Source organism: Caretta caretta, chromosome 3 (genome assembly GCF_965140235.1).
Source record: "Caretta caretta isolate rCarCar2 chromosome 3, rCarCar1.hap1, whole genome shotgun sequence".
NCBI classification, from domain to species: domain Eukaryota; kingdom Metazoa; phylum Chordata; order Testudines; family Cheloniidae; genus Caretta; species Caretta caretta.
The window spans coordinates 148519091-148535472 of NC_134208.1; the positions used below are offsets into that span (position 1 = coordinate 148519091).

Sequence of the window (16382 nt, forward strand, 5' to 3'; positions counted from 1 at the left end):
TATTACCAATAATGTTCTGCTCATATAGATGAGAACAGCATCTGAAAAACAAGAAACTTCTTCTAAAAGTTTTATATACATTTAAGTATTCAATAGCAAAAATACAAGATCTCTCCTTTGTTTAAATATATTTCCTGCCTTCTTTATTGTTATATACTGTGTAGTGGCAGACCTATTTATAGTCCAAGAAAAGGAAAAACCTCCACTGGAAGCAGAAAAACTAAGCTGGGAAAGAATAGCAGGAAGTGTGACTGCCATTTAGCCAAACAATCTAGAACTAATTGGGCTTAAAAGCTCTCCAGCTTTACTGTAGCTGCTGAGAGTAAACAGAGCACAATTCTGGTTTTCTCTTTAGAATCGTTAAAAGGGGGTGGGGGTGAATAATGAAAATAATGTAAGTACTGAAGAAGGGGCAAGAAAAATCTCAGCAGCTCAACACATGTAAGAGAAGTTATTGTGGGGAAAAAGAAGAACTATACAGTACTGAAAAGGGGTGGACTGTGTCAAATTAAGGTCAGTATCTCCTTTGGCATTTCTGCTTGCTACACTGTTAATGCAGTTGTCCATGGTTTTTCAGTCTAGCAGCTAGTAATAATATGTTTGTGTGGCAAAATTCATTCTCCATACATTTTAGTATGAGCTTCAGAGAACGAATTTTGCCACACAAACATATTACTAGGTTAACTAGCCTTTAATGATAAAGCTTGCTTGTGAAATAATTGTGGTTTGGTTATAGATCCTTAAGAGTTCCTCCTAAGCAATAGAAATCTTTTACAAACAACTACTATTAGATAATTTTGCTATTTCTGATACATTTGTCTTCTGTTTGAGCTTACAGTTATTAATTACTACAGTCATTTTGATGGAAGCTTTTTTTCCTATAAAGAAAAACATGAAGTCAACACCAAAATGTACATTATTAAAAATGTCTCAAAATAAAAGATTTAATCTTGTCAGACATGTCCATAGAAAAGAATCAACCTAAAATGGAGGCATCTGAAAGTTTATATTGTTCTTAAAAACATGATGGCAAATTACATATTTGGGATTAATTTAGTTATTTGCTTGCTTATTTAATTTCAAAATGATGCAGCAGCCATTGCAAAGTCCAATGTAATCAATGGCAGACTGAAATAGATTAGAAAATGTAAGCCTTTTGTTTTGGTATATTATTTACACATTTTATATCATCTTATGACAAACATAACCTGAAATTATCTATAAAAGCTACATTGTAAAATGTCAGGGTATAAAATATATCATCTTACTGGATCGGTACTAACAAGAACAGAAGACTCTTAGAGGAAAGTCCTAAAAATACAGATTTTCTCTCATTGATGGCGATCTAGATTAGGTTGGTTTTTGTTTTCTTCATTTCAAAATTGCTTTGCCTCATGCCAAAATAGGAGGTGGTGGTGTGACTTGAAGTCAAAATAGTAGAAATACAGGATATATCGTATAATTCTGAAATATTCAGTGATCTCCACAGGGTGTAGACAGTACTATGGGTTTTTCACCATTCTTGAATTCATCATGACAGTGATCATTATACCGATTTCAGTGATGTACTGTATTATGTCTATCATGGTACAATCCCTATTATTCATGAATTACTCATGTTATTAAGGATGTGTGTTATTGTAAAATGTTGCTGGTGAGGAAAAGAAAAGGAAAAGTGTATGCTGTTATGCTACTTTATCCTGGTAGGATGGTGTTATGTTTAGACTCTGGTGTTGTGAAGATAGCAAGGCAGGATGTCTGCTGATACATATGGAGGTAAGAAGCTGGGATAGGACAATGGTAAATAGTATCAATCCGTGCTGTTTACTAACGGCCCGATCTTGTTTAGTGCTGAGCTAGGATTTCATGGCATCAGGTTGCTTATTCTATCTGGTTTAAAGCACTGCTTGTTTCCTTACAACAGTTGTCTTTTCTAAGAGATTGTGGTCCTCCTCCTGTGAAGTGTGGAGCATCTATATTGCCATTGACTTCATTCTCACCAAAGATGCTCCACACTTCACAGGAGGAGGACCACAATCTCTTAGAAAAGACAACTCTTGTAAGGAAACAAGCAGTGCTTTAAACCAGATAGAATAAGCACAGCACAGGATTTTGGTCTATTAAAATATTTGCAATGGATGCCTTGGTAGATACAATTAATTTTTGTGGAGAAGGTTGATAGTCAATTTGTTCTTACTCAGCGCTATTTATGCGTGACTTCAGTAAAAGTTTTGTCTGCATAAGGACTGAGTAAAAACAGAGAGAGGATTTGACCCATAGTTTTTAAGTCGAAAAAAGGTAAATTGCGCAATCCTTATTAACACAGATTACCTCTCGCTCACTTCAGTAGGGCTACTCAGATGAGTAAGTGCTCATCAAACTGCATAAGGGTTGCAAAATCTATCCCTAAGTGAATGCGATTGGTTTAATTAATATTAACAGCTAGGCTTCAGGGACCCAACTGAATAGCAACACTATTCTCTCTTTGTACAATGCATGTGTATCAGCCTTGTTAATTCCAGAAAATATAGGATAAGTTGATCACTTTCTCTGCATAAGTCGTCAAACATTCAGAATTTTTCAGGTCTGAGATGTTCACTACAATATTATTTTAAAAGTACATTTGGCTTGTACGTGTGTACAAAACCTGAGACTATTGTTTAGCCAGGAAGAGGAAAACTGTTTGGGAACCAGCCATTTTATATTGTTAGTTTATAATAGTTACTATGGCTTAAAATGACAGAATAGTGTACTGAGGCAGTTTCATGCGCGCCTATGAAAAAGAGAGTATATTATAGAGGTTACTTAGAAATTACTTAATTCATACTGTGATGTGTCATTCCATATTCTTTATGAAAATATGCTTATGATATAAATATGACATAACTGAGATATACTTTATGCAAAATGGCTCATGTGAGATATCATTGGAAAGGTTATGATTTACTCAATGTGATTTTCCTATTTGTATGCATTTATCATTTCTGTATCTGAAAATAGGAATATTGACTATGTACCTGTATTTCAACTATGCTACTTTGGGTGATGCCCACTGCCAACACTTTAGGTACAGTAATTCCTCACTTAATGTTGTAGTTATGTTCCTGGAAAATGCACATCCAATTTCCCCATAAGAATGAATGTAAATGGGGGGAGGGGGTTAGGTTCCAGGGAAATTTTTTTTGCCGTACAGTACAGTACTATAGTTGGGAGGTGCCCCCGCCTTACCCCACACAGGCACAGCCCACTGGCACTGGAGATACTGAGGCAGGCAAGGAATCTGACGGTGCTGTAGGCTAGGAGAAGCACATTGCGCAGCAGCAGGGGCAGCTTCCCCTACTCTGCAAGCACCAGGGTCGGGGCTCAACCCTCGGCCCGCTCACTCCACCCCTTCCTCCAAGCCCCCACCCTTAACCCACCTCTTCTTCCCCCCCCCTTTAGTCCGCACGCCGTGTCCTTGCTCTTCCCCCCTCCCTCCTGCCCACGGCAATTAGCTGGCTTGCGATGTTCAGGGGGCAGGAGGGTGGGGGGAGGAGCGAGGACTTGGCACATAGCCTCCCCACTCCCTCCCCTGCCTCCTGCCTGTGGCAATCAGCTGGTTTGCGGCATTCGGGAGGCAGGGGGAGGAGGGGGAAGGCGCTGGTCCGCTGGGTATGCCGACGGGCGGGAGGCGCTGTGGGGGGGCATAGGGGAGCTGATAGGGGGGTTGCCAGCTGTGGACAAAGCAGGCAGCCAAACGACATTATAGAAAAGCATTGCACAATTTTAAATGGAGCATGTTCTGTAATTGATCAGGGACGTAAGATCGAAACAACGTTAAGCGAGAGGATGTTAAGTGGGGAGTTACTGTACAACAATGGAAAAGCCAGACAGGGCGGATGGCCCATCAACAAGGACAATGGACTGTAAAAGAGCTTAGTCTTCCTGTGAACGTGTGAGTCTGCCTGTGAAGAATGGCTACGAGGGCCCTATAGAGTCAGGTGGTCTTGTCACCTGATGCTAAAACATTACCTGGGACTTCTTGCAACTTTCCACTGTAAGTGAGGGAGGTGTCAAACTAGGAAACAAAGGACTCCCACTTTATGCAAGTCCTATTTAAGGGTGGGGAGTGAGGTAATCCAGGTCATCAGTTCTCCCCTGCTACCCCACCTAAGATGACGGCTGGAAACAAATAAGACTGAACATGGAGAAAGAACTGGGCCAAGGCTGGAAGGGCATCTGGCCTGTGAAGAAGATTATTAGAACCACATTTAGGGTGAGAACCCACATGTAACCTGTTTCTTTAGTGTATTAAGCTTAGTTTGCATGCTCTGTTTTATTTTCTTAGTAATCTGCCTTGTTCTGTCTGCTACCTCCTTAACTACTTAAAATACACCTGTTATAGTTAATAAATTTATTTCTGGCTTATAATATAACCCAGTTTATGTGATTTCTAACTGGGGGGGTTTGAGAAATTGTGCATACCTTCTTCGACATTGAGAGAAGAGGCGAATATAATATATCTGTGGGCCTGTACTCCAAGTGAGGTGGCCATCTGAGTGCTGGAGCGAGTCCCTTAAACTGAGTCTTCCCAGAGCTGATCTGCAGCTGGGTGTGTTCCTACCTGTGTGTGTGTTGGAGGAGGTTTTAAGAATCTGGCTCAGCAACACAGGTAAAAGGGGGCCCATGCTGGCAGAACAAGTAGACTCAGTGGTATCTCAGCACATCAAGTGACTTCCCAAGGGGTCCAACCCATCACACATACGTTTAATAAATTCATACTCTTAGAAAGGAGAATTAGGGACAAAATTCTGATCGTATACACTGATGAAAATCCACTGAAGTCAATACAGTTACTCTAGGGTAACCGAGGACAGAGTTTGTCCCATGGGGTTAAGTGCACGCAGCATAGCAGACTGTCTACCCACTTTTCTCTGCTTCTCACACTATGGGGAATGCAAAGCTGATGTAAAGCTACCTTTACCCACTCCCACACCCTTTCACACCTGCACTCAGCATGGGAATAGAGCAACTGAAAATCAGGGTCATTGTGTCTGCAGTACTGCCAAAATCAAGTGTTCAAAAATTATGAGTCAAGCTCCGTATAATCATGAGATTGTCTTAAAAACCATGAGACTTTTAAATACAATAAGTGTCAGGTGCTTTTTATTTGCCATTTGACATTTTAGTGTTAATGTTGTCAAGCTTTTCTCCACAACCAAGAAAGCTAGAACTTTAATTTAAATAAACTGAGATTCTTATAGAATCACATGATTCCAAGAGCTGGGGCTCTAAGAAAAACACCAAATATAATAAGACTTGATTTAACATTACTAGGGCTGACAGTACTGTGTCTGTGAGCTCACTAGCTTCAAAACACTATTTGTAGAATGAGATATATATCAAAAGGAGGGATTCTCTACTGGTGATGTAACTACTCCCAAGAGAAAGCAGTAAGCCTTACTCTTCAGCCACTCCAGAGTATATAATATACTCTGATTTTATAGGAAATAATAGACATGTTCAAAACATATAATCCAGAAGGATTTTATAACTATTTTATGAGAATCATAGATTCCAGGGCCAGAAGGGACCATTGTGATTATCTAGTCTGACCTCCTGTGTAGCACAGGACAAAAAACATCCCCAAAATAATTCCTAGAGCAGATCTTTTAGAAAAATATCTAGTTTTGATTTAAAAATTGTCCGTGATGGAGAATCCACCTCAAATCTTGGTAATTTGTTCCGATGATTAATTATTCACTGTTAAAAATGTATGCCTTATTTCCAGTCTGACTTTGTCTAGCTTCAACTTCCAGCTGTTGGATCATGTTATACCTTTCTGTTAGACTGAAGAGCCCATTATTAAATATTTGTTCCCCCTGCAGGTACTTATAGCCTGTGATAAAGTCACCCCTTAATCTTTTATTTGTTTAGCTAAATAAATTGAACTCTTTGAATCTATCACTATAAGGCATGTTTTCTAATCCTTTAATCAATCACTTCCAGTAACCAGATAAACTCCTTTTAGTGAACACAGGCATTGACACACCTAAATGGTTGGTAGTGACAGTAACTTCTTAGCATCTGACGGGTGTTCAGCAATCTGTGTGAAATGACTTGGTGGTGCATCAAGATGTAAACTGAAATATGCAAATTGATTCTCCATTCATTCCACAGGGAGTTAATGTGCTTAACTTCCATTAGAGTTAACAGGAGTTATGTTATTAAATTCCCCATGCATTAGGTTATGAATAAGCCCCAGGTTTGTCAGGAGTTAACTAATACAATAAAACAACATGGTAAAGAATACTTTTTTATGTTTCTCTAATCTAATGACTTTCCTCTCTGCTTTTTTGTTGAATAGAGAGAGGTGAAAAATACAGTCATAAATCATATGGAAAACAATGAAATGCAAACATTTGTATTGATTTTGGTCTGTTATTTTAAAGTGAGGCCTACTGCTGTTGGTTTCTACCCACCCTGCCCTTAATGTGTCTATGCTTAAGTGTTGTAGGCCTAAAATAATCTTTTTTCAGTATTCATTAACTGAAGTATTAAAAATATCAAGATTTATTCTAAGATACCTACATTAAATGCACAGGGCCAAAAGTGTTTTATTCTGTGAGTTTAATAACTCACTTAGCTTAGATTGTAAATTTGGGTACAGCCCTGAGCAAGAGGTGATACTTTAAGATGCATGCCCTTATGAGAAGTTCCAGGAGACACTTAGTAAAATCCTGTACCTCTTGAAGTCAAAGGTCAAAGTTTTGTCAAGAGATTCAGCGAAGCCAGGAATTCACTGAGAGACATCCCCGTGAGTCATAATTTCTTCCCTGCTCCCTCCTTGCTCCTGAGCAGGTAGTAATTTACCACTGACCTGTACCATCAATAAATTATTGCCTCCACAACATAAGATAGCTCAGATACTCTGGCCAGTGAGTAAGAAAGGGGGAGTCAAGTGTCCATCCATTCCCAACCCACCAGCTATGCTGCAAGTACCTCATTTATTCGCACATTTCTGGACTCAATGTCTGGTTAGCCCCCCTAACTGTGTAGGAAAGATTGCTACTCCCTTGCATCTCTTTGTACTCTTGTCACATTCTGGCCTGCAACAGGGCGGCTTGCCCCTTAAGGGCTGGAGAGCCTGCGGCCAGCCAACCCAGATTATTAAGGAGGCATACCTGGATCCGATCAGGTAATTCCCTATAAGGGCAGCAGGTGGTTGTAGAAGTGGGGGAGGGTTGGGAAAGCGCAGGAACCCATAAGCTGTTGAAGGGAAGAGCTTGCTCCCAGGGAGCTAGAGCCCAAGCCCTGAGGCTCCAAACAGGTAGGGCCTGTCAAAGCAGGAAAGGACCTAGGCTGGAAGGCTTGGGAGTAGAGTGAATTAGAGACTGCTAGGAATGAGTTGGCTCCCACAGAGAGATCTAAGGTGTAGTGTTTCCTTACTGAGATAGCAGGCAAGAAAAGTCTGGAAGTGACCTGGTAAGAGAATAAAACTGATGGACTGTGTTTAGGGACTTTGAGTTTTATTTTGGAGCTTTATTTATGTGACTAAACTTGGACCCTTGAGATGGGATGGTGAATGAGCAAGTGAGTTTAAGAAGCCATTTGAGGGAGAAATTATTAGCAGGGTGCATGGGAGGTGGCTGACCCCACTAAATGATCCAATAACATTATCAGAAAGCAGCAAAACCTTGGAAATGCAGGTGTTTTATTAGGGGGCAGTTAAAGGAAGCTTTCCTAGAACACATGTGAATGTGGTGATCTATGCAACAGCCTAGCACAGCACATGGGGGACAAGCAAAACATTGTGGGGAATTAACCACTTGATAAAGAGCTTTCAGTCCTGGGTGTGTCAATACTATAAAGATATTGCCAAATGACATGCACTTAAAAGAAGAACAACAAATAAGGCTAATGCTAAAAGCTTTATATCAGATGAAATATTGAAAATGTTAAATAAGCATAAGCTGGCTAAGAACTGACCAAAGCCCAGTGTGCTGCAAATGTTTATGCAGGTGTTTAACTTCAAGTTGGTGAGTAGTCACATTAACTTCAACAGATTCATAGCGTTTAAGGCCAGAGGAAACCATTAGATCACCTAGTTTGACCTCCTACATATCCCAGGCCACTAAGTTTCACCCAGTGAACCCTGTTGAGCCCCATACCCTGTTTAAAGTAAAGCTTGTGTATAAGTATTTGCAAGTTCAAGATTTAAGGGGGAACATGATAATATTCTATATAAACTTGAAGGATCAGAATAGTGAGGATTAATTAGAGTGATAAAAAGCTCTTAGTTTAAGTGGGAACAGGAGCGTAGCCACTGGTGGGACTGGGTGAGCTGTGGCCCACCCACTTAGCACCCAGGCACACACCCTCAGCCCCACCTCTGCTCCCACCCCAGCATTTGCCCCACTCCTCCTGTCTGGTGCTCCAGCCGGGGAGCAGGGGTCAGGGTGTGGGGGCTTGCAAGCCCCCGACCCCTGCTCCCCAACTGGAGCACCAGAGAGGGGCAAACCTCTGTGCCCTGATCCTGTGCCCCTGCTGGTGTGCCAGGTGGGTAGGGCGGAGCGGGGCAAGCCCCTGACCTTGCTCCCTGGCTGGAGCGCCAGGCAAAGCTGGGCAAGCCCCCAACCCCATTCCCCGGTGGGAGCGCTGGGTGGGCATAGCAGGGCAAGCCCTCGTGCCCCGATCCTGCTCCCTGCTGGAGCACTGGGAGGGTAGAGCGGGGTAAGCCCCCAACCCTGCTCCTGGGCTGGAGCATCGGGCAGAGCAGGGCAAGCCCCGAGCCCCAGGCGGGAGCGGTGGCATATTTTTCCGGGCCCTCCCATTTTTCCAGGGGCCCTGGCCAGAGCATCTATTCCCCCCGCAAGGCTGACTGGAGGAGGGGAGACGTGGTCCTGATCGCTCCTACCCCACATCATTGCCCACCCACCCCAAGTTGGGGCCCACCCACATGTGCCATCCTAGCTACACAGGGCCATCCTTAGGCATACGCAGCATATGTGGCTGCGTAGGGCAACTGAAAATTTGGGCCACCCTGGATTTTAGTGTCCACCCCCTCCCGGCTCGTCCTATCCCTGTTCTGACCCTTCCTGCAGGCTCCCACACAGCAGGCTGCTGCAGCCTGGTGAGTCTTCCTCCGGAGGAGACCTAGGGCATGGCTACACTGGAAACTTCAAAGCGCTGTCGCGGGAATGCTCCCATGGCAGCACTTTGAAGTGTGAGTGTGGTCGCGCGCGAGCACTCCTGGTAATCCATCTCCACAAGGGGATTAGCTCCGAGCGCTGGGAGCGCGGCTCCCAGCACTTGGAGCCTATCTACACTAGCGCTTTAAAGCACTCAGACTTGCTGCACTTGGGGGGGGGGTGATTTTTCACACTCCTGAGCCAGCAAGTTAGAGCGCTATAAAATGTAAGCGTAGACAAGCCCCTAGTAACTTAAAAATGAAAAAGCGTTCCAGACCTATTTGCACAACATTGAAACTGTTAAAGAGCCATTCAAGTGGTAATGAAGCCCTTTAACAGGCATTTGCCAACCCACAGGTGTATACTGTCAGTTTATGAATTTACTGACAAAAATAGTTGTGCATTTCTGTAATGTTTATTCAGAACATGTTGGGCTACAGGACCTTAGTTTAAAATTTGCTTTAAAATATTTCATTAGTGAGTTGGTGAAGATTATAAAATCACATCTCTTAAGAAATCCTTGCATAGATTTTTAGATGCACAATCATCTTTAGCCTTAAATACTTGGATCTTCAGACGTATAGTTTTTTAAATAAATCCTTCAAAAGACCACCCTTATCTAAAATATACATTTTAATTTTAATTACTATAGTAAAAAAACCTTGCTTCCAAAGTCTTCCTGTCCTTTCTCCCCATCCCTTTTTCCCTTCCCACACACCTCTTTCCCCTCCCACGTTGAAGAGAGCCTTTAAAGGGAGAACACCCCTTTCCTTCCAGATAGCTGGACAAAGAGTTTCCCTTTCTTTACCTCGGACTATCTGATGAACTAGTTTTAAGAGACCTCTCCAGCAAAATCAGTACCTAGTAAGATATAAAATCCTTTGTTATGCCTAAAATCTTTGGAAACATATTTTTTAAAGTTGGTGAAATTTCATAAACATGTCTATTGTTACAGAGATCACACAAAGTAAATTAGTGTTCCCTTTTTCTAAAAGCAATGAACATTGTTATGAACACAATAAACCTCTGTGACTGATTAATTTAAAATAATGTCTTTGTTTCAGTGAGTTAAATATGTAGTAATCTGGAATGATTACTTAATGAAGGCTTAAGAGTACATTTAAAATATAAAATCAGCTTAGAAATACTGATTAAGAAAATGTAAAACAGAGAAGAGCTGCATCATGTATTCCATAATATTTAATGTTGTATTCAGCAAGACAGCTGACTCACCCTTACTACAAAGTTTTTGCAAATAAACATCTGACAAACTTCAGGGCATATCAAAAAACCTGTGACTGACATTTTTTATTCCCAAATTTAGTGCTTTTAATTAGGTACCTTCTGCATGTCCAGTCTTCACCATCTGGCATGCAGTGGAAAACATGATTCATTGTCTTTAGAAAGAAATTGCAAAAGTGTGTGTGGTTGGGTTTTGTTAGTTTGTTTATTTGTTTTCCCTCCAAATGTCATTTGCTTCATTTGGGTTCAGGAATTTGGCTGGAAGGGGGGTGAGCAGGGAGGGGGAGGGAAGAGAGGAGGGAGACAGTGGGGAGAGGGCTGGGCCTGGGCAGAGTGGGGGCGGGGCCTGAGCCAGAGCAGGTGGAGTATGGGCAGGCCCACAGGCAGAAGAAGTGGGCAGGGGAGCTAGCCTCCCTGTCATAAATATAAAGGGAAGGGTAAACCCCTTTGAAATCCCTCCTGGCCAGGGGAAAGCTCTTCTCACCTGTAAAGGGTTAAGAAGCTAAAGGTAACCTCGCTGGCACCTGACCAAAATGACCAATGAGGAGACAAGATACTTTCAAAAGCTGGGAGGAGGGAGAGAAACAAAGGGTCTGTGTGTCTGTCTATATTCTGTCTTGGCCGGGGATAGACCAGGAATGGAGTCTTAGAACTTTTAGTAAGTAATCTAGCTAGGTACGTGTTAGATTATGATTTCTTTAAATGGCTGAGAAAAGAACTGTGCTGAATAGAATAACTATTTCTGTCTGTGTATCTTTTCTGTAACTTAAGGTTTTGCCTAGAGGGGTTCTCTGTGTTTTGAATCTAATTACCCTGTAAGGTATCTACCATCCTGATTTTACAGGGGGGATTTCTTTATTTCTATTTACTTCTATTTTTATTAAAAGTCGTCTTGTAAGAAAACTGAATGCTTTTTCATTGTTCTCAGATCCAAGGGTTTGGGTCTGTGGTCACCTATACAAATTGGTGAGGCTTTTTATCCAACATTTCCCAGGAAAGGGGGGGTGCAAGTGTTGGGAGGATTGTTCATTGTTCTTAAGATCCAAGGGTCTGGGTCTGTAGTCACCTAGGCAAATTGGTGAGGCTTTTTACCAAACCTTGTCCAGGAAGTGGGGTGCAAGGTTTTGGGAAGTATTTTGAAGGGAAAGACGCATCCAAACAGCTCTTCCCTAGTAACCAGTATTAGTTTGGTGGTGGTAGCGGCCAATCCAAGGACAAAGGGTGGAATATTTTGTACCTTGGGGAAGTTTTGACCTAAGCTGGTAAAGATAAGCTTAGGAAGTTTTTCATGCAGGTCCCCACATCTGTACCCTAGAGTTCAGAGTGGGGGAGGAACCTTGACATGGTGGCATAGTGGTGGGATTAACCTGAAATCATTTTGAGATCCAGTTGAGATTTTTTGAACTAGAAATACAGATTTTTAAAAGGAATTTTTTTTTCCTTTGGAGCTGCTGGGAAAGCAGCTTGTTTTCTCTCTGCTTTGGAGCCAGAGCTGAGACAAAAGGGGATTATCTTTGTGAATTGCAGGTTTTCTTTGCCTGGAGGCAGGGTACTTAACTCCTGCAGGGAAATTCAGTCTTCCAACCCAGAGGTTGTTTTTTTTTTTCCCTAAAAGTAAATAGGGAGGGGGGTGTTCTACCCATTTTCCTGGAGACAAAAAGGGCAGGGGTTTTTGTTTTTTTTTAGGATTTTGATTTTTTTGTTTTACAAGGAGCACAGGTTTGAAAAGGAAATTTTTTTTTCCGTTGGGCTGCTGGGAAGCAGGTTTCCAAGTAGTTGGAGGTTTTTTGCTTTGATTTGGGCCCAGAGCAGAGACAAGGGAATTGTCTTTTTCTGTAGGCTGATAATCACTATCAGAGAATAGGTATTCTATTCCAGCACAGCAAAATTTTACAGCCAAGTTTTGTTTATTTCTAAACTTTGGGTGTAAAGTTAGTTAAAACAGAGAGGTTAGAATGACAAAATCTACGGCTCGACACAAGCTGGAATTAGCCAGATTTCAGGCGGCAGAAAGACAAAGGGAACATGAAAGACAGATAGAACTCATGTGGCTGAAGAAGGAACAAGCGAGAGGGGCAGAACAACACCAAGCGGCTACTCACAGGAGAGTTATGGAAGCAAGGGACAAAGAACTGGAGGAGAAGGAAAAAGAGAGGAAGTATGTGGAGGAGATGGAGAAGATAAAGGCTCACTAGAATATCCCAACAAACCCTAGTAATCCTTCTCCAAGTACCACTTCCCATCCCAGAAAGTTCCCCACCTACAAGGCAGGCGATGATACTGAGGCCTTCCTAGAAAACTTCGAAAGGGCCTGCCTTGGGTACAACATCTCTACTGATCAATACATGGTAGAGCTGAGGCCGCAGCTCAGTGGACCCTTAGCTGAGGTGGCAGCTGAAATGCCTAAAGAACACATGAACAAGTATGAACTGTTTAAATCCAAGGCGAGAGTCAGAATGGGGATAACACCCCGTCTTGTCGGAGGTTCAGAGCCCTAAGGTGGAAACCAGACGTGTCATTTACCCGACATGCCTACCACATTGTGAAACATTGGGATGCCTGGATATCAGGAGCAAGTGTTGAATCTCCAGTAAATTTGCCCTTCCTAATGCAAATGGAACAATTCTTAGAGGGTGTTCCTGAGGAAATAGAAAGATACATCCTAGATGGGAAGCCCAAAACTGTAATCGAGGCAGGAGAGATTGGAGCCAGATGGGTGGAGGTGGCAGAGAAGAAGAAAACTGGTCGCAGTTGGAGTGGAGACCAGAAGGGACAACCCCAGACCACACCCTATTACCGGGGGGCCGCCCAAGGCCCCACCTACCTCCCAAAGAACCCTCCAGACCTCTTATCATCCCACCACCCCATTCTCCAGCAACCCACCTCGCCCCAGTGACCCGTCAGCTGAACGATGTTTTAAATGTAACGAGCTGGGGCATGTAAAGGCCAACTGCCCCAAGAACCCCAACAGATTACAGTTCATTGCACCGGAATCACACCAGAGGTCCGCAGGCACAGATACCTCCCAGATACCCTTGGAGCGGAGGGAAACTGTGAGTGTGGGCGAGAAGAAGGTCACCGCGTGGAGGGACACCGGAGCACAAGTGTCAGCTATCCATGCTTCCTTAGTGGACCCCAATTTAATCAACCCAGAGATCCAAGTGACGATTCAACCCTTCAAGTCCAACTCTTTCAATTTGCCTACAGCCCAGTTGCCTGTCCAATACAAGGGCTGGTCAGGAACGTGGACTTTTGCAGTCTATGATGATTATCCCATCCCCATGCTGTTGGGGGAAGACTTGGCCAATCATGTGAAGCAGGCCAAGAGGGTGGGAACGGTCACCCGCAGCCAGGCTAAACAAGCCGTGAGGCCTAGCTCTGTTCTGGAAACTTCTATCAGGACCCGGTCAGAAGTGATGGACCCGGACCCCAGGCCAATGTCTGCAACAGCAGTAGTGGATCCCGTCCCAGAGACCCAGACGGAACCAGTCCCAGAACCGGAACCAGCCGAACAACCAACACCAGACCCAGTGTCAGCACTGAATCCAGTACTTGCAACCTCAACACCAGAGGGCCCCACCGAACCTGAACTGGCTGCAGCCAATAACCCTACGCAAGAGGCTCAGCCGGAGCCTGAATCCCAACATAGTGCACCAGCGGAGAGCGGTTCACAGTCAACAGAAACAGCTCCATCCCCTATATCGCTTCCAGAGGGACCAAGCCTAGGTCCACAATCCCATGAGGAACTGATGTCTCCAACATCAAGGGAACAGTTCCAGACTGAACAGAAAGCAGATGAAAGCCTCCAGAGAGCTTGGACGGCGGCACGGAGCAACCCACCGCCTCTCAGCTCTTCTAATCGATCCAGGAAGAGGACTTTTATACAAGGAAACTCTTTCTGGGGGACACCAGGAAGACTGGCATCCTCAGAGACAGTTGGTAGTTCCAACTAAATACCGGGCCAAGCTCTTGAGCTTAGCCCATGATCACCCTAGTGGCCATTCTGGGGTGAACAGGACCAAAGACCGTTTGGGGGGGTCATTCCACTGGGAGGGAATGGGCAAGGATGTTTCTACCTATGTCCAGTCTTGTGAGGTGTGCCAAAGAGTGGGAAAACCCCAAGACCAGGTCAAAGCCCCTCTCCAGCCACTCGCCATCATTGAAGTTCCATTTCAGCGAGTAGCTGTGGATATTCTGGGTCCTTTTCCAAAAAAGACAGCCAGAGGAAAGCAGTACATACTGACTTTCATGGATTTTGCCACCTGATGGCCGGAAGCAGTAGCTCTAAGCAACACCAGGGCTAAAAGTGTGTGCCAGGCACTAGCAGACATTTTTGCCAGGGTAGGTTGGCCCTCCGACATCCTCACAGATGCAGGGACTAATTTCCTAGCAGGAACTATGAAAAACCTTTGGGAAGCTCATGGGGTAAATCACTTGGTTGCCACTCCTTACCACCATCAAACAAATGGCATGGTGGAGAAGTTTAATGGAACTTTGGGGGCCATGATACGTAAATTCGTAAATGAGCACTCCAATGATTGGGACCTAGTGTTGCAGCAGTTGCTCTTTGCCTACAGAGCTGTACCACATCCCAGTTTAGGGTTTTCCCCATTTGAACTTGTATATGGCCGTGAGGTTAAGGGGCCATTGCAGTTGGTGAAGCAGCAATGGGAGGGATTTACACCTTCTCCAGGAACTAACATTCTGGACTTTGTAACCAACCTACAAAACACCCTCCGAACCTCTTTAGCCCTTGCTAGAGAAAACTTACAGGATGCTCAAAAAGAGCAAAAAGCCTGGTATGATAAACACGCCAGAGAGCGTTCCTTCAAAGTAGGGGACCAGGTCATGGTCTTAAAGGCGCTCCAGGCCCATAAAATGGAAGCATCTTGGGAAGGGCCATTCACGGTCCAGGAGCGCCTGGGAGCTGTTAATTATCTCATAGCATTCCCCACCTCCAACCGAAAGCCTAAGGTGTACCATATTAATTCTCTAAAGCCCTTTTATTCCAGAGAATTAAAGGTTTGTCAGTTTACAGTCCAGGGAGGAGACGACGCTGAGTGGCCTGAAGGTGTCTACTACAAAGGGAAGTGTGCTTGTGGTGTGGAAGAGGTGAACCTCTCCATGACCCTTGGGCGTATGCAGCGACAGCAGATCCAGGAGCTGTGCACTAGCTACGCGCCAACGTTCTCAGCCACCCCAGGACTGACTGAACGGGCATACCACTCCATTGACACAGGTAATGCTCACCCAATTAGAGTCCAACCTTACCGGGTGTCTCCTCAAGCTAAAACTGCTATAGAACAGGAGATCCAGGATATGTTACAGATGGGTGTAATCCGCCCCTCTGAAAGTGCATTGGCATTTCCAGTGGTTCTAGTTCCCAAACCAGATGGGGAAATACGTTTTTGCGTGGACTACCGTAAGCTAAATGCTGTAACTCGCCCAGACAACTATCCAATGCCATGCACAGATGAACTATTAGAGAAACTGGGACGGGCCCAGTTCATCTCTACCTTGGACTTAACCAAGGGGTACTGGCAGGTACCGCTAGATGAATCTGCCAAGGAAAGGTCAGCCTTCACACACATCTCGGGCTGTATGAATTTAATGTACTCCCTTTCGGGCTGCGAAATGCACCCGCCACTTTCCAAAGACTTGTAGATGGTCTCCTAGCGGGATTAGGAGAATATGCAGTCGCCTACCTTGACGATGTGGCCATATTTTCGGATTCCTGGGCAGACCACCTGGAACATCTACAAAAAGTCCTTGAGCGCATAAGGGAGGCAGGACTAACTGTTAAGGCTAAGAAGTGTCAAATAGGCCTAAACAGAGTGACTTACCTTGGACACCAGGTGGATCAAGGAACTATCAGCCCCCTACAGGCCAAAGTGGATGCTATCCAAAAGTGGCCTGTCCCAAAGTCAAAGAAACAGGTTCAATCCTTCTTAGGCTTGGCCGGTTATTACA

General features: G+C 44.0%; 1 protein-coding gene across 2 annotated transcripts in view; it reads left to right on the top strand.

Annotated features, from left to right (window-relative positions):
• The first annotated feature begins 281 nt into the window (after positions 1-281).
• Positions 282-16382, top strand: part of RASGRP3 (RAS guanyl releasing protein 3) — a 101180-nt gene continuing 85079 nt past the window's right edge. The window contains exon 1 of one of the 2 annotated variants that reach the window (XM_075127007.1): positions 282-513. The gene's annotated coding sequence lies outside the window, so the exon portion shown is untranslated. The remainder of the gene's footprint in view (positions 514-16382) is intronic. The other variant, XM_048843593.2, reaches the window with a different exon arrangement.